The sequence below is a fragment of the Puma concolor genome, chromosome D1 (assembly GCF_028749965.1).
Source record: "Puma concolor isolate L17-30 chromosome D1, mPumCon1.1.hap2, whole genome shotgun sequence".
NCBI classification, from domain to species: Eukaryota; Metazoa; Chordata; class Mammalia; order Carnivora; family Felidae; genus Puma; species Puma concolor.
In genome coordinates this window covers 97411910-97434782 of record NC_141676.1, presented here as the reverse complement: position 1 = coordinate 97434782, position 22873 = coordinate 97411910, and the positions used below count along the sequence as shown (strand labels likewise).

The window sequence follows — 22873 nt, the reverse complement described above, 5'->3', positions numbered from 1 at the left end:
TTGCAGTTCCATGGCTTGATTTTGAGATCCAAAGAAACAACAGGGTAGCAAGTGGAAAGAAGTAGGATCCAAACCAATCACCTCCGAGGGGTCTTTGCTTTATTTTATTATCTTAAAATGCTCCTTTCCTTTCTAAAATGAAAGATTTTAAAATAAACTCTAAGCCTCTGCTCTTCCTTTGATCTCTCTCTGACAAAGGCACAAATGACCAGAGGCATTTGAGGATGGGTGCCCTGCACACTGTTCAGGATTACTGGAACACGGGTGACATAGGAGCTCTCACTCAGATAGGAAGGAATCGGCCCAGGCTTCCCGAGTGATGAGGGCTAACTGTCATTTTCATGTTCATTACAAAGATGTAATGCAGTACTTGTTAGCAATGAATGAAAGACGATCTGTCAAAGTGTTATAGTTAGTCATTCAATTAGAGCCGTCTCCATAAATGTGTACCTTCAAAGCCCACAGAAAGGAGCACAATGCTATGTTTTCATTGGGGGCATCTCTCTCTCTCTCTCTCTTTGGTAAATATAGGACAGAGAGAAGCTATTCCTTCCAAACGGTTTGTATTGTTAGCTTCCAAACAATCCACAGTTTTAATTTCAGAAAAAACAAAAACAAAAAACAAATCAGAAGATGCCTAGATTGCAGGGGGAAAAGAATTAAGTCAAATACTGACCTCCTAGCAGTGTGGTTTGTTTGGAGGTAGAAAGCTTCTCCAAAATATGAATTGAATACCTCCTTCAAGAAGCTTCTCTGTGCTAAGGAGGAAAAGAAATGTTCTTTTCAGAAGAAATTTTGGCTTGCTTTATTAAGCAAGGTTTTGTAGGGCTCTCTTACATATTAATACTCGTAATTAAGTTGGAAAATGTAGGCTGATGCTTATGAACAATGGCAAATCAGGGTAAGGTAATTTATCAAGCGATATATCATTTATGTTATTAAACCTTTTTAAGTGGCACAAAGTCCTGCAATAACACTATAAGGAAACTACCTATAGCATGAGAGCTGAGCTCAAATCTTAGCCACTAGACATGTACAGGGAGAGTTCCATTACACGCCATACAGTATTACCAATCTAGGACTGAAGTTGAAATGTCAATATTGTTATGATGCAATTTACAGAAGCTCTATCTTCCAGGAATTCAGAGCGCACGGTAGGCTTTTTAGAGACAATCTTCTAATATTTACATTTTTATATTCAATTACCCAAGATAGCCATGGAGTTTAAGGACAGGACAGTGCCTGATGGTTTCAAATGAGTTCAGCCTAAATCATTGTCAAAAGAAAGTAAGCACTGTTACTTTAACAGTAATAACTTTACGTTTTTTCCGCTGAATTCCATACAGTTGAATGCCATGTCCGATCTACTCATTCGCCATGAATATTATAAAAACGGTTGCTAGTTTTAAAAATCGAGTTTAAAATGCAATTATGCTTCATAATTAAATCATTCGGGCACGCCCTAAAAATGGGCAGTATTTGAGGAAATGGAAGGTTTGGGAAAGTTCTAGGAAAACGCTATTACCTGAAAAAAGTAACTCCTTAGAAATCCTGTTTTTTTTTAAGTTCGCTGCCACCTTACTAGGCCAGTATCTTCAAACCATTAGCCCTGTGTCTGGAAAATAAAATTATTTTAACTGGATCAAGGCTCTTTGTTTGTTTTTTTGGTTCGTTTCTTGTTGCCACCCAAATCTTGTTTAAAAGCTAAATCAGAATGAACACCAGAATAAGAGTAAAAGGGCACCCAAACCTTGACATAAAAATAATCTGAGAAAAACACTGGGCAGCCTAATTTTTACTTCATTTCCAGAACTATACAGGACACAAAGGTTCTGCATATAAGTCACTTTCACATTTTTCCTGGAATTTCCCTGGCTATCGACAAACCCTGAGAACGATTCTACCAGAAAAAAAAAGATTAAACAGGAATGTGAGGTCTTAAAATACTCACAAATTCCCATGTTTTATACCAAACCGCTCGTTTGCTACACATGATTAAGAGACAGGCTATCAATAATTAAGAATGGTCAAGGTACAATCAAGTTGGGCGATCATTACCTGGCATGATGTAGCATCACTGAAACATCGTTTTAACTTTTGATTGTGAACTGTTTCGGGAGTCATTATTTCTCTCTGCTGATGGGGCTGTTAAAAAGAAGTAAAATATCTTATTGTGGAGAATTCATGAGTCTATCCCCTCTTCCACCACAGCAGGATTCTTGGCTTCCTTTCCCACGTTCTTTCATTGGCCATGTTTTAGACGCTGGGTTTGCTTTTCCTTCATTGTTCCTTTACTAATGGAAGGCAAACTCACTGTGCAGCTGCTTGCAAAAGGGAAAATGTATTTGAGTTTTGCCTGCCTGTGGACTTGAACACCAAATCCATGGTGATGTCAGCAGAACGACACCAACAGAAAGACTCCCTGCCCTCCACCCTCCTTTTTTTTTTTTTTTTTTTTAAAGATGTACGTCTTGTACAGACTTTCTGCAGACCTCCTTTGTCCTGAGGGGACAGAAAAATTCAACTGAACTTTTTAAAAAGGAAGGAAGGAAGGAAGGAAGGAAGGAAGGAAGGAAAGAAAGAAGAAAGAAAGAGAGAGAGAAAGAAAGAAAGAAAGAAAGAAAGAAAGAAAGAAAGAGATGAGAAAGAGATGAGAAAAAGGAAAGAGAAAAAGATGAGAGACAGAGAAAGAAAGAAAGAAAAGAAGGAAGGAAAGAGAGAAAGAAAATGACGAGAAAGAAAGATGAGGAAAAAAAGAAAAAGAGATGAGAGAGAAAGAGAAAGAAAAAGACAAGAAAGAAAAAGAGAAAGAAAGATGAGAAAAAGAGTAAAAGAGAGAAAGAGAAAGAAAGAAAGAAAGAAAGAAAGGAAAAGACAAGAAAGAAAGAAAGAAAAGAAAGAAAGAAAGAAAGAAAGAAAGAAAGAAAGAAAAAGGAAGGAAGGAAGGAAGGAAGGAAGGAAGGAAGGAAGGAAGGAAGAAAGAAACAGAGGCAGAGAGCGAAAGAAAAAGAAACAGAACAAGAAAGAAAGAGAATGAAACAGAGAAAGTGAGAGAGGAAAGAGAGAGAGAGAGGATGGGAGAAATGAAAAGACAAAAAAGAACAAAAAAAGACTCAAATCTACCCTTTGGCATTCGTCATGAGGCAGGGGCGACAGCTAGTCTTTGGTCTCCCTATGGGTTTTCTGTTTTCCTGATGTCTTTTCTCTCACCCTCTGCAGCCCTCGTTTTCTGTAGGAAGGATCCAATCACCTCAACAACAACAAAAAAGGCACATCCAGCAACTGCTGCCCCAAGAGTGATTCACTGGTGCCACGCGTCACACCACGCTCCATCCACCTGCGATACTGCCACCAGGACGCCAGACCCGGCGTGGGAGCGGCTCTCTAGTATGCGGTGCAAAGGCACCGGCACCAAAGCCAGCTAGCTTAGGTAGAATTAATTCTACTCTGCCCAGGAAAAACTGACCAGAAGGGAGCAGTTGGGAGGGGACTGGCAAGGCAACGCATTCGTTTTCGTGTTCCTTTCGGGAGCAGGGAAAACTAGAAATTGATATTGATAATCTTCCTATCACCCCCCCCCCCCGCATTAAAAAAAAATTAGTATTTTATGGAAAATGAAAACTGAAGTATGGCTAGGTCCACCAAAGAACAAAGACATGAGAGTGGTGGGACAGAATAAGAAAGACTGGACAGAAACAAAAGATGCCCTCAGGTTGTTTTTAAATGACAAAAAAGCAGCCCGCTCCTCAAACCATCTTGAACCCACTCGAGGTTCGCCCTGGATAGAAGCGGAACAGAGATCAACCATTTAAGGGTGAGAAAGTGGAGGCAAATTAGCTTCTGACACACCCGACGAAACAAAAGAGAAAGAGGCTGCCAGTAACAAGTTATTTCGTGTGCAGCTGGCTAAGGAGACTACTTTCACTTTTGAAAGCAAGAAGTTTGCTTAGGATGACAATTTTTCCTCCTTTTTTAAAATGCAAACAATGATGCCAGCCTACAACTTCCTTTCTAGCTAGATTGTTAATAAAGCCAGGAAGGTTTCTTAAACCACAATTTGAAAAAAATACATATACAGAAGACCCGGATTCTGATATGGAGACAGGAGATACATATTTTTAAAAATCAGATGTCTGTCATTTCTTTCAGATAAATGAACTACATGCTGCACAAGGTTTCCTATATGCCAGCCGATGTTAACACTTTTCTTTTAAAGCTATGTTTTGCTTTTGAGAAAGCAGCCCACAATTCGATTAGGAAGCTGCGAATTAAGTGAGGGTGCAGAGAGGCTTGGTAAGGAACCGAGAAGAAAATCACTTGGATCCTGCGAGAAAAGAGATGTGCAATATGTAAAGAGTCAGGATGTCCTTAAAACCCGGACTCTAACAATGGGATGCTTGTTCTGGGAAAAGTACAAGGGAGCCCCGGAGCCTCTACCAGGATGCCTACAAACACCAAACGCAAGAAACTAAGTTCAGCTCACACAGAAAGACCTTTGCCTTACTGGAGGGTTTGCATTTACTCAGAGGGAACATCTGAACACCCAACCAATCGCCTCCATTTCAGCCTAGGAGAGGCCAGGTTTTCCCAGCTAAGGCTCTCCACGTCGACTGATTTCCACCTTTCCCTCTTTCTTCGAAACAGCAAACAGCCAAATAGAGCACGATTTTATACCATTGCTACCACGTTGGAGTTTGGGGGGGGGAAAAAAGTATTAATCTGCATCACCTACTTCTTGCTGTCAACTCGTCCTGAAATCAATCTTTTTGCTTTTCAGCCCCCTGTCCACCCAACACACTCTCTCTTCTCTCCCCCAGACTTCCTTTTTTTCTTTCTCTTTTTCACACACACACACACACACACACTGCTGCTAGCTCCAATCTGGTACCTGCTTAACAACAATAGAATGACAGGCAACATCTGTTTGTAAAAGAGCCAAAATCAAACCTTAACGTCTTTTGGCCAGGTTTCATTTTTCTTTTTTCCCCTAACTCTAAAAGGGGAGGGGGCAAAGAAGGAGAAATATTAAGATTTATATTCGATATCGGCGCCGATGAGGCAGTAACTGTACTACCCCAGAGTTATTTCAAGGGAAAGCAATTTTAGGTAAAACTACTGTAATTATTTCTGGTGGTCTCCCCTGAAATAAACCCAATCCCGTAAAATCCAACATACCAGATTCCTAAAAGTCAGGGTTGTTTTTTTTTTTTGCCAAATAGCTTTATATTCTAATTATATTATATTCTAATTAGAATTACAGGATGCTGTGTGTGTGTGTGTGTGTGTGTGTGTGTGTGTGTGTGTGTGTTGGGGGAGAGGGGTGAGAGATGCAAAAGGAGAAGAGCAAGACCAAAAAAATGACAAGAAACAGTCGAGAGAAAAGGAGCTGGACGGCTTCTCTCTATTTTACAACACACGGGCGTAGAAACAGGCGCAGTGACACACAAGCTACACGCACAGGAAGCAGCGAGGCTGTGGCAGAAACCTGCACAGCTGTGGCCATCAGAAGCAGGCTCTCTCCTTCCCCCGTGGAGATGAGAATTTCTGGAACGCTCCCAACAGTCCACAAAGTCACAATGCAAAGGAGCAGAGCCACCTCCTGGAGGGAGGGGTCGGGGGGGGGGGGGAGGGAAGGGAGCGGCCCCGGGGGGTGGGGGGGGGGGGAGAGGAACCGGCAAGGGGAGAGAAGGGCTTGCCACCCACTGAAACGATTCACCCTCTTAGAAATCGAGGACTGTTAGGAGCTACAACTCCCGTTTCACTCCGGGTTTGGAAGAAACCCACACACGTTAAGGGAAAAATAAATTCAGACAAGTTGCTAAGGAGACTCGTGTAAACTCCAAGCGCAGACATATTTCTTGGCCTTCCCCCCTCTGCTCCATCTTGTATTCTGATCACGCTGCTCTGCGGCAACATTGCACCAACCTTCTGCATTAATCTTGGCCTTCACCGTGCAGACTGGCAAAGCACGCTGGTTGTATATATCATCATCTTTCAAACTTCACGAGTTAAAAGGGTGCGCGCGCGCACGTGCGTGTGCACGTGTGCGCGCGCGCGCCTAGTCAGAGGGAGAGGGTGGGGGAACTCAATTTGCAATTTTCAAAACATGGGTGTTGAACAGAGGAGAATACGGAGGCTGTGTGTTTGGGGGGCAATGGAGTAAAGCAGCAGGTAAGACACCTAGTGCTGGAAATTTCTCTTTGCCTCAGCACCACATCCTTGCTCGGTGCCCTTAGCCTTCCCCGCACCCACCTCCCGTTAAAATCCTGTATTCCTGGCAGAGGTAAGCAGCGCCTGAACCACTGCTGAGACCAGGGCAGGGGCCCAGGCTTAGGCAGAAACGGTGTGTTCCACAAAGTGGAACCCTGTTCCCTGCTCCCCTGCTCAGGAAGGGTGTCCCAGAGAGATGGGCTTTCGAAAACAAACTGAAACTATTCGCAAAACTTCCAAGCCAAACCTGTTTAGATTCTAAACCAGTTAGCGTTTCGGAGGAGAGACCCCAGCCCGATATCCGGGCTCCCGAGCGGAGACCCTTCTCTCATAGTGACACATCTTTAGCAGCAGCTGATATATGTCAACATTTGATTTGGGGGAAAATTAACATTTCCTTTCAGGACAGAGATGTTTGTACTGTGGAAGCCAATATTTTCCTTTCTCAGCCTCCTGTATTAGAATTTCTAAAATCTTCCCTAGGACATGGAGGGGGTAGACAATAAATAGCCTAAAGCATTACTCAGGGTGCTGGGGCAAAGCAAAGTCAGGTGTGTGTGTGTGTGTGTGTGTGTGTGTGTGTGTGTGTGCGCGCGTGTGCACGCGTGCCTCGCTGTCACGGGCAGATTAGGAAGACATACACCAAGATAGTTGGAGGACGAGCATCTGTTTGGTCCCTTCCCAAATTAGAGAAGTTCACAACGTCTGTCCACCAGCCACAACAGAAAAGCTCCAGTAAGAGGCAACCAACCAAGCCTGCTGCTGTTTGAGCCCACAATTCCCCCGGGGGGGGGGGGGGCGGTGGACACGGGACAAGGGGTGAGTAAGGGGTTGGGGAAAAGCATCTGCATTCAGTGCACAGGGCTGGGCGTGTCTCTTCAGGCTCCGAGAAGGCTATGCGGCTTCCAGCTCTTCTCCTTGCCAACCTTTATTTGGTTTTCACACTTCAAAGCTAAAGCAGGCTGTGCTGCCTCAGTTGAAATAAGGCAGCCAGGCGACTCTTCAACTAGCAAGATGGAGATTTCGCTGCTGCCATTCGCGGAGAAAAGACATAACCCAGCAACCGGCTCTGCTGGCCCACCCCTTCCAAACGACTCCATGAAAATGAACCCCGGGTTTTAGGGAAGGTGGGGGCGGGAATCACTGGAGTTCTTTATGACCTTTTCCCTACCAGGCATATCCTCTGATGTTTGTGGCACTAAGCCATCATGACTCAATCAAAATGAAAAATGAACCTTGAGCGAGAAGACCCTAGTGGGCCTATCCCAGCAGGCCACTGGGCAATTACCCTGTGACCTGGTTGGCCCCGGGGGCAGGAGAGTGACACCTGCATTTTTTTCATTTGTTCGGGAAGCCCAGGAAATCCTGCCCGGTCGCCTGCTGGCCTATTTGTCCTGCCTGCTGGGAATGGGAAGGTTACCTTACCCCGATCCTGATACGAAGACATGTTTGCTGGGCCACTCCATGACCCTACAGCATCGAAGAGAAGAAGAACTAACTTACAGGATCAATGCAACCACTAGTCCTGCAGTTGGAGGAGACCCTTCTCCATCTACATGGCCAAAACCACGCCTGCCTTTATAAGGTGGCTTGCTGCTTTCTCAAAGTCCCAAAAGAACAGAAAACATATTAGATATCTTTCATTTACAGCACCACCTGCCCTCCCACCAACCCTGCCAATCCTTTGTGGAAAAAGAAAGATAGCAATAAACAAATGATCAACACGGATGGGCTGGCCTGGAAGAGAGCCTGCATCGGGTACATAATGAATTCAATCAGAGAACTCTCAGATAAAAAACACGATTTTCACATCATATTGGAAAACCTCTAATGAGTCCTCCGTTCCTTGAGATGCAGGAAGAAACGTAGCCCTATTAACAGTGGCTGGCCAACTCAAATGCTGCCCAGACACATCTCAAAGTAAGAGAAATACAACTTCGATTTTTCACATGAGTATAGGTATGTGTGTGTGTAATACACACACACACACACACACACACACACACACACACACACACAGGTAGTGCCATCCAAATCTCTCATGTCTAGCCTTGAGCTCAAAAGCCACATCTTTTTCACATTTTGTAAAGTGACCTTCCCTTACTCCACCCTGAAATTCAGGCTGATGCCCCACACACAGGGTAAGGAACAGAATGTTTTGCCTCTCCATCTTTTATGAGCTAATGCTTCAGATTGCAAAATGCTTTACGCATCGTTCAGTAACGGTCTCCTAAGCCCAGTTGGTACTATTACTCCACGTTACGGCAGAGAGCCGACATAGAGGAAAATTAAGTGTTTTTCCAAAGCTCGTGTGTTTTTGTGATGGCAGCATCGGAATGAAGATTCTCCTCCCCTCCCCACACCGGCGAGAGGGTCCTAGATGGGGCCGAAGGAATTTCATGGTGCCCCTTTTCTCATTCTGCCTGACTTGTCAGCCATTGTGTGCCCCCCATAACCCTGAGATGTAGGAAACCCCAGCCATAAGTACTCTAGTGACTGCCATCTTGGGTAAACCCAAAGAGTAAGTCACCAAATGCTCATAATGGAGATTGGCATCAGAAGTCAATTAAGATTGAGTAAGGTCTCCAGCACTGTATTCTAGTCAAGGCAATCTGACTATGCATTCCTGCAACCCTGATCATGAGTGACAGGCCACAGGCTCCTGATTCGGCAAAATGCTGTTAGTCTATCAAGACCCGGACTGGAGTCCATCTGTCCATTACCTGGGGGTAATTGCTCCTGCTCACTTAATTTTTATTTGTTTTCACACATGGGACAGGACTGAGGAGAGGATAAATTCACGATTTGAAGAAGACAGCGAATTCAAAGTGTCCTGTGTAAAATGTTTACACATTTTCCACATACTCCCAAGGCAAGTGTTACCAAAGTATAATTGAAAAAGTATTAGTGTCCCTCAGGGAGTATTCACAGTGGTTAAGATGCTATTCTTGGGTAGGATTAATATCCATAATATAATCACATCTCTGTATTTTCATCTCACATCAATTATTTATTTCTGACATTTAATATGGACCAGACATCACCTCATGGATGGCTCATAAATGCAGGATCCTGCTTCCCATTTTTTGGGTGTGATTTTTTTGGGGGTGATGGACAAATCTGAGTGGGATGGGTAGAAAGCTGAATCGTGAATCCCATCTAAATGATTTGGAAACAGAAAAGGTTGGCAAAAGCCACAGACTGAGTCCAAAATCCCATCCTGCAATGTTTTAGTGATGCCATGAAGAACACAAGATGCCACCTTTTTCGTATGTTTATTTTGAAAAAATTGAGCCCTTTATGCCAACTCTGACGGACTGTTAGGGGCTGTCTGGAGTACAAACTTAAAAGGCTTCTGAAATCCTGTCTGATCTCAATAGGAAAGAGTTTTCGGAGCATTTGGTCAGTTACCACTGCCAAGGGGAAAGGAGGTTGATGAAACATATACCAAGTAGTAGCTGCCGTTCCTGATTGACCCCAAACTCCTCTTGGGTCAACATTTCCCGGTCTTCCTCATGACAATGGGGAGGTGGTGTTCAGCAGCCTGTGTGTGAGAAATTTGGGGATTTCTGGAAAGTATTACTGTTCTTATTATATTATTTGTGGACATTCTAGCTAATAAAGGAGTTCGGGTTGATTTTTATCTTACACATTTTATTCACACAACCTTTAGAGGACACTCTAAGTTACCGGAGCAAGGTAAAAAAAAAAAAAAAAAAAAAAAAAAAAAATTAAAACCGACTCTCATCCTCTTCCCCCAGTCACTGAGAGATGCAAATCTGACGCTAAGTCTCTGTTGAAGACAAGAGAAATCACGAAAAACAGCAATTTCTTTGCAGCCCCGGATGCCAAGTCCATTCATTCTAATCTGATTCTCCTTAGAATCCACGTGAGGCATTCCATTTTACAACACAGACTTCTCCCCGGAGGATACAACTGGTCTAGATTGGCATTACCGTTTCTCCTGGGAAGCTTGGGAGGTTCCTGGACCCAGATGAGGGAAATCATGGTCAAGGAGAAGCTGCCATGATGAGATGTGGACACTTGCCGTCCCACGTCATTGACTTTGCCTGCCTCCCTCCTATTAGGAGGTTAGACAGCTATGGCTGAACAGGACCTAAAATCAGTAGACTTGCCCTTTATTCGGGATACTCAGCAACAGACAGAGTTCACCAGAAATACCTGAACCCTGAAGAAGCCTTATCATTGTAAGCAAGATCTCACTGTAATTCATGGGGTCGCTAATGGACTTCTGCCCTACAAGAAGGTAAAGCATTAGTCTCTGGTCTAAGTAATTAAAGTAAAAGTCCCTTTTCAGAAACGGAAGCCTAAGGGGACCCCATCAGAAACTTTGTCACTCTTATTGATCTAGCTTTCTCTGCACAACGCCGCATTATGGGCTGGGAAATGCACGTTCTTGAGAGACAGGGTGGGAATCTCCCAAAGGGCAATTAGGTATTGATTCCAACCTGTGGAGAAGCCACACTTCTCCACACTTACTGTCACATTTCTGAGATGAGATGACAGACATTCTCCTAGCCCCAGCCCAAAGAAACTCAGCATAATGGCTTACTGTAAAGATGGAGATCTTCCAACCATTCAAGGAGGGGGGGGGGGCGGTCATCAATCCTTCTTTGAGCAAAATAGATAGGGCTTACGGGTTCTCCTGAAGTCAGACCACCACCTAGCCCTCCACCACCATGGAAGCCTACAGATGGGTCCTCCAGTAACCCCTGCTTTAATACATTTGGCAAACGGACATGAGAGGTCAGGGGCCACCAGATGTTCTTCCGTGACCTGTGCCCATGCAGTGAGGGATTAAGATCAAGTCACTGATGAGTTTTCCTTGTGGACCTGCAGACCCGGGCAGAAGTGGTGACCACAGGAGTCAGGAGCCTCTACCTTTGAGGTAGGAATTTTCAAGGAGACTTGGAGCTTTGACCGCCAAAGGGAAGCCCTGGTTGGAGCTCAGAAATAAGATACAATTAAAAAAAAAAAAAAAAAGAAAAAAAAACAACCCCGTCTGGAATGGGTTTACACAGGATCCCCCCGGGTAACAGAAAATTACGGGAAGTACCATCCGGGAGTTCAGCTGAGCATCATAACCTTGGTTTTTCTGCACATCTGTGAGTCCTATTAGTGCTTATGAGACCGACTTGCCTGTGAATTGATTTGGAAGCGCAGTTACGCTGAAGGGGCCATGAAGATGCAAGGGCTTAACATATGGTTCCCTCCACCCCCTGCTCAGAGCCTTCTTTGGAGGTATAGGAGTAAGGGTACCCCCTGTCCTAAATTATCACCGCCACCCCCGTGCGCGAGTGTCAGTGTGCGTCTGTCTCTCCAGCCACCGCGTACGTAGTCGCCATGACCTGATGGGTACAGATATTGGGTGTGCTGCCACCAAAACCCAGAGCTGGATTTTCTTCTTAGCATGTTCGCAGCCTCCAGACCCATGGCAGACAAAGGCACCACCAAATCCGCGCTAAGCTAACATAAAAGCCTCGAGAAAGAGAAACACTCACTCCCTAACTGCCTTTCTTACGGCATATGGCCTCACGGCCTCACTAATACTAATACAATGAAATTCCTATTTAAACATCTTAGCAGAGGGCTCCAAAATGGGACTGGCTCCACTGCGCGTTTTCTTTTCTTTTCTTTTTTTTCTGTTAGATCTCGGCCTTCACTAAAGTCCCACTTCCCCGCACACACATACCTCACAAATGTGTTGTGCCAGATGGGCTCTTAATCATAGTAATCAGCTGGGAAATTAAATGGTGGAAAATCCAGCCAGTCTCCTGCATTTTCCCACTTGAGATCGGGGCCTGAGCTGCCACGATGTCCTTCCTCTGTGAGATCCAGGCTGCCTTTTTAAAGAAGGGTCAGTGTGATGATGGACCCAGCGTGGGCTTCATGCTTTATGGGCATTTGTGTTTCCTTCTCAGCAAGTGACTGCAGCTCGATTCACTTTTGTTTCAGCTCTGACGGCTGCTATTAATACCTCCTATTTACAGAACACACACCTCAGAGGAGCTCAAAACATTTACGGAAATTAACCAAGCCTTGTAACATCCCCGTCAAGTAGGCAGGGACGAGACAGGGACGAGACGGTACTTTGTTCATTTCGGGAGGAGGAACTAAGCTATTAAGAGGGTAAGTTTCTTTGCCGTGCCATGTACTCAGGCCCACAGCCTCCTCATTTCCAAGCGTTTGCCAAAGCTGCCAACTGGGGTAGGCATTTATTTCTATTCTTCTCAGTAGCTTATTACTCCAGTGTTTTTTCACACGTGTGTGTGTGCTCACAGGCACACACACTCACACACACAAATCATACTGTAAGATCCTGATGTGCACATATCATGTCTTTTTTCTATGAACCTCCCCACCAGTCTGTTGTTATAGGTTTCCTCTAGGAGGTGATTGATTGGTTTGTAATAAGCCAACACCTCTTCCTAGAGTGGCTTTCTTCCTCTCTGTCCAGAAGCCTTCTAGATTCTGCTCCACTGTCACTTCTCCAGGTGACGCTGCCTGAGGTTCCCTCAGCAGCTAGGTTTTTGGTGATCCTCCAGTACCCACCTCATCCGGCACTGAAGCCCTTCCACCGAAACTATTAAAAGGCATAACAGTGAAAAGAAAGTAAACTTTGTAGGCTTTGAGACAGGCCTCCCCTTGAATCCCAATTCTGCTGCTGTGAGACCTTGGACAAGGAAAAATGAGGGTAACAATGTTTACTCTGGAATCCACCACGGGATCATTTGCGGGAAGAGAAAATATAAACAATCGGATATTCATCAATATGGGAATGATTAAAGGCACGATGGTCCATCAATACTGAGAAATGCTCGGTAGCCATTAGAAAGAACGAGGAAAATACTTCTAAGGCATATTAAGTGGGAAGAACAAGGGCGGAGCATGGGTATGACTCTATAAATATGAAAAACTCCCAAACCATATTGTGATTCTGTACAGCCTTGCCTACAGGTGAGAAAGGAGATGAATGCATGCGATACGCTATATGAAGCACACATAAAGCAAATGTTCAAGACATAGTTGTTACTCCTCTTGCGAAGTCTCGGCTCCTTGGAGGCAGGGCTGTGTTCTAATCCGTGTATTTTGAGCTGCTGACACAGCTGTATGGTACCTGATGGCAGCTTACCGAGTCAAAGAATTACTACTCAACGAATGAGGCAACCAGGAATTCGTTGTTGAAATAAGAGCATTAATGTGAATCACAAAGAGTCTTGTTGCTGTTTGGAATGTTTTTGAAGGTAGGGAGGCAACAGAGTCCTTGGGGAAGAAATTGTCCGGAGGCCGAGATTGCAGATTAGTGTTTCTTAAAGTGTGGCCTCAGGACCACCGGCTGCCAAATCACCCTGGAGGCTTCCTAATCATGCAGATTCCTGGGCCCTGCCCCTGATCTGATGCAGATGACCTGGGACTGTGATTCTGCCTAGTAACAAATCTGCTTCTTTTTTTAATCTAAAGGTAAAAGTTTGAGAATCACTGCTTTAGGTCCTGTTCTGCCTTCCTGTTTGGCATTGGGCAAATCGCTAACCTCTGCAGAATTTACTTCCTTCTCCACAATGTTAGGGCTGGATCTCAAATGCTCCTTAAAGGTGCAAAATTCCATGCCCATGACTAATTCAATTCCCTGCCTTTATGTAGGCCTATACATAAACCATATAAGATGGACATTTCAAAGCTGGCTTGAGCTGTTTAAGGGTCCCTGGGCTATTTATTGGATATTTTTCAAATTCAGAAGCTGTTTGTTATTTGCCCTTGCTATTTATATCCTTTAATTACTAAAATCGACAGTGAAGATGTTCCCTGAGCACTGGTCCTTACTGATTAAAATATACAGCTTTTATGTTTTAATACATTTGTGTTATAATTATATTAACATAATGTAATAACAATGAGAAACAATATAGGAAACACACATACACACGCGAAAGGGAAGATGGTTTGAAGACCTTGGAACAGATACTGAAAACAAGAGGAAAGATTACTGGAGAAAGCCAATAGAATGTCTCCCTCTGGCCTTGGGTATGGATAGAATAAGAAGAATGTGTCCAGTCATTTTCATGGAATTTAAAAGCCAAGAGCACAGATGGCTGAATCGAAGAGGGACTCTCTAGCACATTCAATGTGTAGCAAGCCAAAAAATGCAAGTGATAGCATCCTCTGATAAACCCCAAAGGTTTTTAGGACAAAATCCAAAACCAAATTAACCCCTCCTTTAGTCTTCAGAGGGAGAAGACTTTCTTAAAGTCACCAAGAAATGGTTCTAAGCCTTAATAAGAATACTGTGAGAGAGATTTCTACCTAAGGCAAGGTCTTTGAAGTCAATAAATCTGTATTTAAGTCAACGAATCTGTATTTATCTGTCTCAATCAGGTTTGGGGGGACTGTGTATGGTTTGGGGGGACTTCCTCAGTCGCTCAGAGCTCCCATCATTTCCCAATCTGTAGAATGAAAATAATGGGATGTGTTTCACATGGTTTTTGGGAGAAGGAAATGAAATAACGGGTGTGAAGGTGCCCAGCCTTACACGCTAGGCGTTAAGCATTAGGTCGATATTTAAATGAAAATACCTTGCTTTCTGCGATTTCACGGCAGATCTTTGTCCTTTAGGCCTGGCTTGTCTTCCCCACAGGAGCCTGAGAAAGTGGTGGCTTAGGACTATTCAACAGGGTCATATTTCTGGAAATTCTCAAATTGTTTTAATTTTAGTTTTGATGTCATTCCAGCTCTGCTCCATACTCCTTTTAGTAATTCAAACAAAATTACACACATGCATGATGGACTTTTTTTTTGGCGGGGGGGCGGGGGGGGGGACGGCTGGGCAAAAAAAAAAAAAAAAAAAAAAAAAAAAAGGAGTCTAGAGGCCCATTCAGCGGCGCTTTGAAATATATTTTATGAAAGGAAAACCAACCATTATCAATGGCAGCACCAGGTCAGTGGTTTGAGGGTGATGAATTCGAGGTCCTGGCACAATGCCTGACACATAGTAAGTACCAAGCAAATACGCACTAACTGAACCCAAGATCTAACGCTTCTGGCCATTGTAAAAGTGGGGACGGATTTTTTACAATTTCTTTTAAATGTTGATAGCATATACAGAGTAGAGATGGAGGGGCTGACTCTGACAATTCGTTGAAAATCCTGAGAAACTTAACAGACACCCATGGGAGAGGGGAAGGAAAAAAAAAAAGAGGTTAGAGTGGGAGAGAGCCAAAGCATAAGAGACTCTTAAAAACTGAGAACAGGGGCGCCTGGGTGGCGCAGTCGGTTAAGCGTCCGACTTCAGCCAGGTCACGATCTCGCAGTCCATGAGTTCGAGCCCCGCGTCGGGCTCTGGGCTGATGGCTCGGAGCCTGGAGCCTGTTTCCAATTCTGTGTCTCCCTCTCTCTTTGCCCCTCCCCCGTTCATGCTCTGTCTCTCTCTGTCCCAAAAATAAATAAACGTTGGAAAAAAAAAATTAAAAAGAAAAAAAAAAAACTGAGAACAAACTGAGGGTTGATGGGGGGTGGGAGGGAGGGGAGGGTGGGTGATGGGTATTGAGGAGGGCACCTGTTGGGATAAGCACTGGGTGTTGTATGGAAACCAATTTGACAATAAATTTCATATATTGAAGAAAAAGAAAAAGAAAATCTTCGTTCAGAATTAAGCAAGTTACCTGAAAATAGGCTGCCTCCAATAACCTAGATTACCGGAGTTATTTAGACATTTCTCGAATTTCTACAGAACTCACATCCTGTCACTTCAACAATATCAAGCTCTTTCTTGAAAAAAAAAAATGTCTAAGGGAAAAGTTGAGGTTCCTGAATTTAAAGCCATCTATCTTTGGAATCCTTTGGACCCAGAGGCAGGGGACGGAAGAAGAAGGTCTCTACCTTTCTTACTGTCCCCTCCCTTCCCTTCCTCTCTCTCACCTTCCCTTCTGCTCACTCATATTCACTCTCATTGGCCTGTGCCTTCTAGAAGCAAGTTTCCCACCTTCCTTCTTCACAGCCATGTGCCCAGCCCTGGCCTAGTGTTGAGCACACAGGCGTACAAAAGAAATATGTGTAATATAAATTGCATACTAGCTGAAAAGCATCAGGGAGATTTCATATTGGGGGAGAGTCATTGTTCCATCGCTGTAAGACAGCTTAGCCATTTCTAATGTACCTTACAACTTAGAGGCTAGGCATCTATTATATATGTCAAGTATTTATTCATTCACTACCCCATGGGCTGTGAGAGTCTCAAGATCAGGGTAATGACTTCCTCCTCCGCATTCTCTCGCTAACAGCCACTTCGAGGCTCCACCCACAGTGGCTGGTGACTCACCATGAATGGCTGCCTGACTCAGAACGAGCATGATCAGTACAACCCACTCTGGACCTTCTAAGGGAGTAGGGATCATGTGTCGCTCGTGCTGGCAAATGCTCCAGTGCCTGACACATCAAACATGCCCAACACATATTGACTGAGGAAGGCAGGGAGGCCGTATGCGTGAAAGATACTCAAAAGAAAAAAATCCACGTGTTTCAGGCAAGCCAAACATGTGGCAAAATAAGCGAATGTGACTTCCTGTTCATTCTGTCTTGCATTCGTTCAACAAATATTTACTGAGTGCCTAGTTTATGCCAGCCATTGTAGCAACCTGCAGACGAATGATGTATAAGACGGAAAGCGGGTGTGCACGGAATGTCCACTCTAGTAGGGAAAACGCATGGTGCAGAAATAACTGCGTGTGTGCTGATATTGCCAATCGGCAAGGAGAGAGTATCCTACCTCTCGCAGGCGTCCAGAGGAGTCATGAAGGAAGCAGCGGGTAATCACGGAGAGACAAGGAAAGGAAAGAGAAGACTAAAGAATATTCAACAGGGGGTGCCTGGGTGGCTCAGTTGGTTGAGCATCTGACTCTTGACTTTGGCTCAGATCTTGATCTCACAGAGCTGTGCTGTCCTGCTGGGGATTCTGTCTCTCTCCCTCTCTTTGCCCCTCCCCTGCTGGTGCACACGCATGCTCTCTCTCTTTCAAAAGAAATAAACATGAAAAAAAATTTTTTTTAAAACATTCCACAAAATTTACTTGCCCCTGCAAGCAAGGAACTTCTTGTAAAGACAAGTGCACTCAGGACATCCGTCATTCTTTAAACTGATGGTTTAGCGTGATAGCAAAGGCTGGGGCAGCAAAGAGACATCTCTTATGCACAGCAATAGCGACACACATCCAGCCAAGAAACCCCAACATTCCCATCTGACTGACTCATTTGACAAACTCAAATGCCTGAGCTCAAGTGTGGGCTGACCTCCTTGACCTTGGCACCTGTGCACGAGCTGTTTCAGTATGTTTTAACAAGTACTGGGAAGTGGTAAGCTTTTGTTTCTCTTGGTTTTCACGGAGGTATCTATTGACTTGCACTTGGCATTCAATAACACTACTTTGTACCACGGATTCAACCTCAGTAGGGAAGAGTGGCAGTAATAGAGGATGAGCGAGAAAGGCATTTGAGAAATGATCAAGATAGAAGCACAGACACTTAAGCACTAAGTAACGCTACGTGAAAAACAGATCCAGAAAATGAGTTACAATATCGACTCAGAATAAATTCAAGTGTAAGTGCAATTACTTCGAACATCAAGATGGGTAAGAGGAAGACCAAGGTGTTCCGGTATTTGGTCATACACAATGCTTTGATGTGGCACATATAGATGCATTCCTCCTGTCACCATGATGGTCTGCCCACGATCAGAAGTGCGGTCACAGAGCCCAATCTCCGCATCTGAGAAATGGAACCTCTGCTGTTGTTGAGTAAGAAAAATGGAAGAGAATCTGAGCTTACATATGGGGGTGGACAAATGGTTGTCTCTCTGTGTTGGTCTGTATTGAGAAGGAAAGGAAGGAAGGAAGAAAATGTCTTCAAACAGAATAGTCTTACCACCAAGCATGACTTTTTGTTTAGTTTCTCAGGATGTTCTATCTATCCTGAGGAAGTCCATGTAGAAATGCAGGGGCTGACAGCCGAGGGTTTCATCACCTAGCCTCATCACCTAGATGGCCACTCTGGATAAGTTACTGGTGCATACTCAATTTTTCGCCCCTAAAACATGTTGAGTGGGAGAGACAGTAAAATTACTTGGCACCTGTAGATGCCCAATGGATGCTGATTACTTTTTCTCATTCTCTGCTAGAAATAGCAGGTGAGGGGCGCCTGGGTGGCGCAGTCGGTTAGGCGTCCGACTTCAGCTCGGGTCACGATCTCGCGGTCCGTGAGTTCGAGCCCCGCGTCGGGCTCTGGGCTGATGGCTCAGAGCCTGGAGCCTGTTTCCGATTCTGTGTCTCCCTCTCTCTCTCTGCCCCTCCCCCGTTCACGCTCTGTCTCTCTCTGTCCCAAAAATAAATAAATGTTAAAAAAAAAAAAAAGAAATAGCAGGTGAGAAGCAATGCTTATATGTTCTGGTAAAGCAGGGACGATTCAAGAGCCTCATACGTGGTGATGTGGGAAACACACCTGAGATACAGTACTGAGGAATTAAAGGTAAGTACGGGGCTTTGAGTTGCCGTAAAGGAAAGAAGAAAGACTGTCCCTCTGGGGGGTACTTTCTTTGTTTCATCTCTTTTGCTCCTGTGACCTCCCCATTTCTATGCTGCTCCCTCGTGACCACTTGCTTCTGGATGCCAATGCTCCAGGTTCAATTACCCTCATGAAGAAGCCGGCTGCTGCAGACAGCCATCCTGGCCACCCAGCTCTCTTTCCCCTAACTTCTTCCCAGGTGAGTCTTCCCACTGGAAGGAAAGCTCTAGAGACTCTGCGCGGACCACGGAGGCCCTTACGTGGTCTCAGCCCTAAGTCAGGGAAGTCGATGCCATTGTGACTTGGGCTTTTTACGTCTTGTATGAAAGGTAAGGTTGAGAGAAAGAGGGGAGGGAGCACAGCCACAAGATTCTCGTGGGCTCCTAACGTATTGTTCTATCTGAATGGGTGTAATTGCAAAACTCAAACGCTAACAAACGAAATGGCAATTCAGGCACCCTTACAAAGGCTCACTCAAAAGCCTTACACTCGCAGTCTCTAAAATTCCCACTTGTCACAGAAAACAGATGTAGAAGGAACTTTCTTTCAGTGGCTTATCAGTCAGCTGAGCTTCAGAAATATTATGCTCATAAAAGCATCACGTGAATGACTATTCCATCTTCCTTACTGGCATAATATAAATATGATATAAATGATATGGTATTTATGTTACAATGAAAACATAACGTACATCCAGCCACCCAACAAATAGTTACTAACCACCTTCTGTGGATTAGGCAATGAGCTAGACCAGAAGAAATGCACTTATAGAAGGAATTTTCACATTCCCTTGAATACTATTTATCAGTATAGTTGGGATATAGATCTCATGGGTATACAGTGAAATCTGCCAGCGTGTTTTCCTAGTGCATCACATTTAGCCTTCATGATATTTTCATAAACATAGCTTTTTCACTCTTAGCGTGTTCTCTCTTCAGAATTTTTTTTTGGACAATCTCAAAAAAAAATCCATTTAGGATGATTTTACACTTGCTACAGAAATATTGATTCTAAAACGAGAGACTGAGATCGGATACTGTCAGCCTCAAATCCCAAGTAGAAAAGCAGCACACAATTCCAGGAAGATAAATGTCCTCGCGTAAAGCCATCCTTTTCCATAGTTTCCAAGGCAAGTGATGTTTGCGGTGGCCTTTGAAGAAAAAGAATAGAGAATAGGAGGGGACAAGAGAAGGCCTGGTAAAACAACTGTTTCCCACATGCTCCAGAGACGTGAGTTCCATTTGACTTCTGTCAATACTAGCCATTGCTTATTGAACAGTAATGCCAGGTACATCACAAGATACACACACACACACACACACACACACACCCCACAAGATCTACATATTCATTCCAATTTAATTCCACAACAGCAATAATGAGGTAGGTGATATTTTAGCCATTGTCTAAATAAAGATGTGGAGCCCAGAGAAGTGACATGTCTAAGGTCACACAGTCAGGAAGTGTAGAGCAAGGGTCTAGGCCAGAATCAAGGGTCTTACTCCAACGCTTACCCTATGTTGCTAACCTCTGATCATGTTCAACCTACAATTCCAAGTGGGAAATCTAGTTGAAAGAGAACAAATGATACTTAAGAATGTTTCCTTCATCATCTACAATGGTGCCTCTTGCAAGTTGATGGATCGCAGACTTACATAACAATTTTATGAGAGCTGTGCATGCTCTCCTTAGAAAGAGGCATATATGTTCACAGTTTTTGTGTGTGTGTGCGCTTTGGGGGGATTTCCAGACTCCTCAAAACTAAGGCTAAAAACCTGTGCCCTGACAGATGCAGGACCCGAGAGGGATGGAGTGAGTAGAAATACTCCTGGGCTGCGCAAATTCTATAGTACAAGCAATTCTTTACAAGCACAAAATATGCCCCCAACAGAGGCTCGTTCTGATAAACGGAGACCCCAAATGATAAAGATGTTCACAAAGAACACAGGTGACAACTTGACTCTTGCCGGACCTGTGAGTTGGAATGAGTCAGCAGCAGCATCTAAGGGAGCAGAATGTTGCTAGAATGAATGTCAACCCTGCAGCTGGGCTGTACCCCTTGGTCATGACCTTGAGGCTCAAGGAATTGGCTCAGACAGTTCTGAACTGAGTAGCCATGTCAGACAGCCCACAGCCCGGCAGGACGCCTCTCTCTAACTCTGCCATCATGACACTGCCATCTGCAGCAACTGAGCTGAGACTTCTCAAGACCAAATTTATCACGCCCGAGATTCCAATTCTTACATAAGAATCACCTGTCGCTCAGGCAGAAGTTTCAGCACCTGGCTGAGCCAAGGGTAATCAAGATTTAAAAGGAAGGGGCCTGAATAAACATCAACCAGATTTCCTCTCTGTGGGGCCGAGTTTTAAATAATCGTCGTGCCCTCGTGTGCCCCTCATAAGAGACGGTCCTTTTTCGACTTCCAGTCCGCGTCACCACTGTCAGGGGAAGGGTGCTCTAAGAGCCACAGGCAATCTGTCTTCTTGGAGGTTCTGTTCAAGCTATGACCTCGGTTCGCTTCAGCTTCTGTCTGTCCTCATGAGTTTCAGCTCGCTCTCTTCATCGGCTAAATTAACCATGAAACAAAGCCTTGACTCACATTACCGAAGCCACATTATGCATCACTATATCAAAGGCTGTGAGGGCCTAGGAAGAAGTGCAAGGAAGGGCCCTTGTATTTACATAGCACTTGGGTCATCTAGAAGATTCCTTTAGCCTGGAACCTTAGAGCGGAGGTTCAAGTGTGTTGTCTGAGGGCAAAGAAAATGCCATTGGAACGTGATATATGGAAGCAGGGTTGTTTAAGGAGTAGTGGGATTGGGATGGAAGGACTTACGTAACAACGGATAGGACGGGGAGACACAGGGCAGGCGGAGTATCCTCAAGTAAAAAAACAAACCCAAAAACAAACGAACAAACACACCAAGAAAATCACCTACAGCTCTATTGGGGGAGATCTGCAAAAACTAAATTCGGGTCAAGAAATATCTGGGAAGGTTTGAATCTGTGACCTTGGGCAAATTGTTCCTTCTTCTGGGTTTCCATTTGTAAAATGTAGGAGCAGAATGAAGCCTTCCTCCTGCACTAGCATGCCATGATGGGAGGTAGAAGAAAAGGCCTTTGAAGCCAACATAATTACTCCTCTGTCCAGGGAAATCTAAACAACAATAACTCCACCAGCCTTCAGCTCTGCTTTTGAATGAGTTCTTTGCTTCCGTCTGAGAGGTATAGTAGTCCATTCCTTGGGGAAAAGTTGAATGTGGAATAGTGGACCATGCCCTTTTCACTCTGGTTTCATTACGTTATTTTGAATTATTACCAATACATAGAACACTGAGTACGAGGTATTAAGATTTTACTGAGCGTCCACCACGTACCCAAGGCTGCCCGCAGTTGGTCCAGGATAAAGAAAAGCCACGTGTCATGTTCAGGGGCTTCAAGTATCCTAACGTTTTCTCTGAGGTTCACATGGGCCACTTTAAGTCAAGCAGAAAACAAGCTGTTATATTTGCAAAGTCTAATTTTTAAAATAAATACGGCCTCTCGGTATTAATACTAGCAACTGAGGTCGACTGGACTTACTTGTTTCCTCCTATTACTAATACATACTATTTATCTTGTTTTTGCCTGCCTGTAAGAAGCCTCACTTTAGCATTTCTAGATCTTGCATTGGCTTGAATTCTGGGTGGATATCTCTAGCTAAAACGCAAATAAAAGTCAATCAAAACTTTCGCCTTTTCGAGCAAATGCGTACTTTTACAGTTTGAAGTTCTACCCAAGTGCAATCTATAAATTATGAAAGAAAATGAAATGAGTCATTTTGGGGGAAACTGCGCTAAGTCCCCTGTATGCACGTTGGATAATGTTTTTTCACATCTGTTGAACACGGATGGTGCCTCAGGTTAATTCCTGAGTATTACCCTTTGGTATGTGCTTATTTTGCAGATGCCAAGTAGATGGTCAGTTATGTCATTTTCCCCAGGTTATTGTGTCTTCCTTGGAAGTTTTCCGAGACAAATCAGTAATCAATTTATTGCAAATGATAATGTTTGCGTAAATATGCCGCGGGTGCAAAACAGAACTTCTCAGGGTCTGT

The 22873-nt window shown here is 44.2% G+C and overlaps 1 long non-coding RNA gene across 13 annotated transcripts in view; it reads right to left on the bottom strand.

Annotated features, from left to right (window-relative positions):
• LOC147576907 (uncharacterized) overlaps positions 1-22873 on the bottom strand; it is a 279867-nt gene that overhangs the window by 65319 nt on the left and 191675 nt on the right. For 12 of the 13 annotated variants that reach the window (XR_015241264.1, XR_015241267.1, XR_015241271.1 and 9 more), the window contains 3 exons: positions 2059-2145; positions 1526-1615; positions 677-758 (listed from right to left, as the gene is read on the bottom strand). This is a non-coding gene — a long non-coding RNA (uncharacterized LOC147576907). The remainder of the gene's footprint in view (positions 1-676; positions 759-1525; positions 1616-2058; positions 2146-22873) is intronic. The other variant, XR_015241272.1, reaches the window with a different exon arrangement.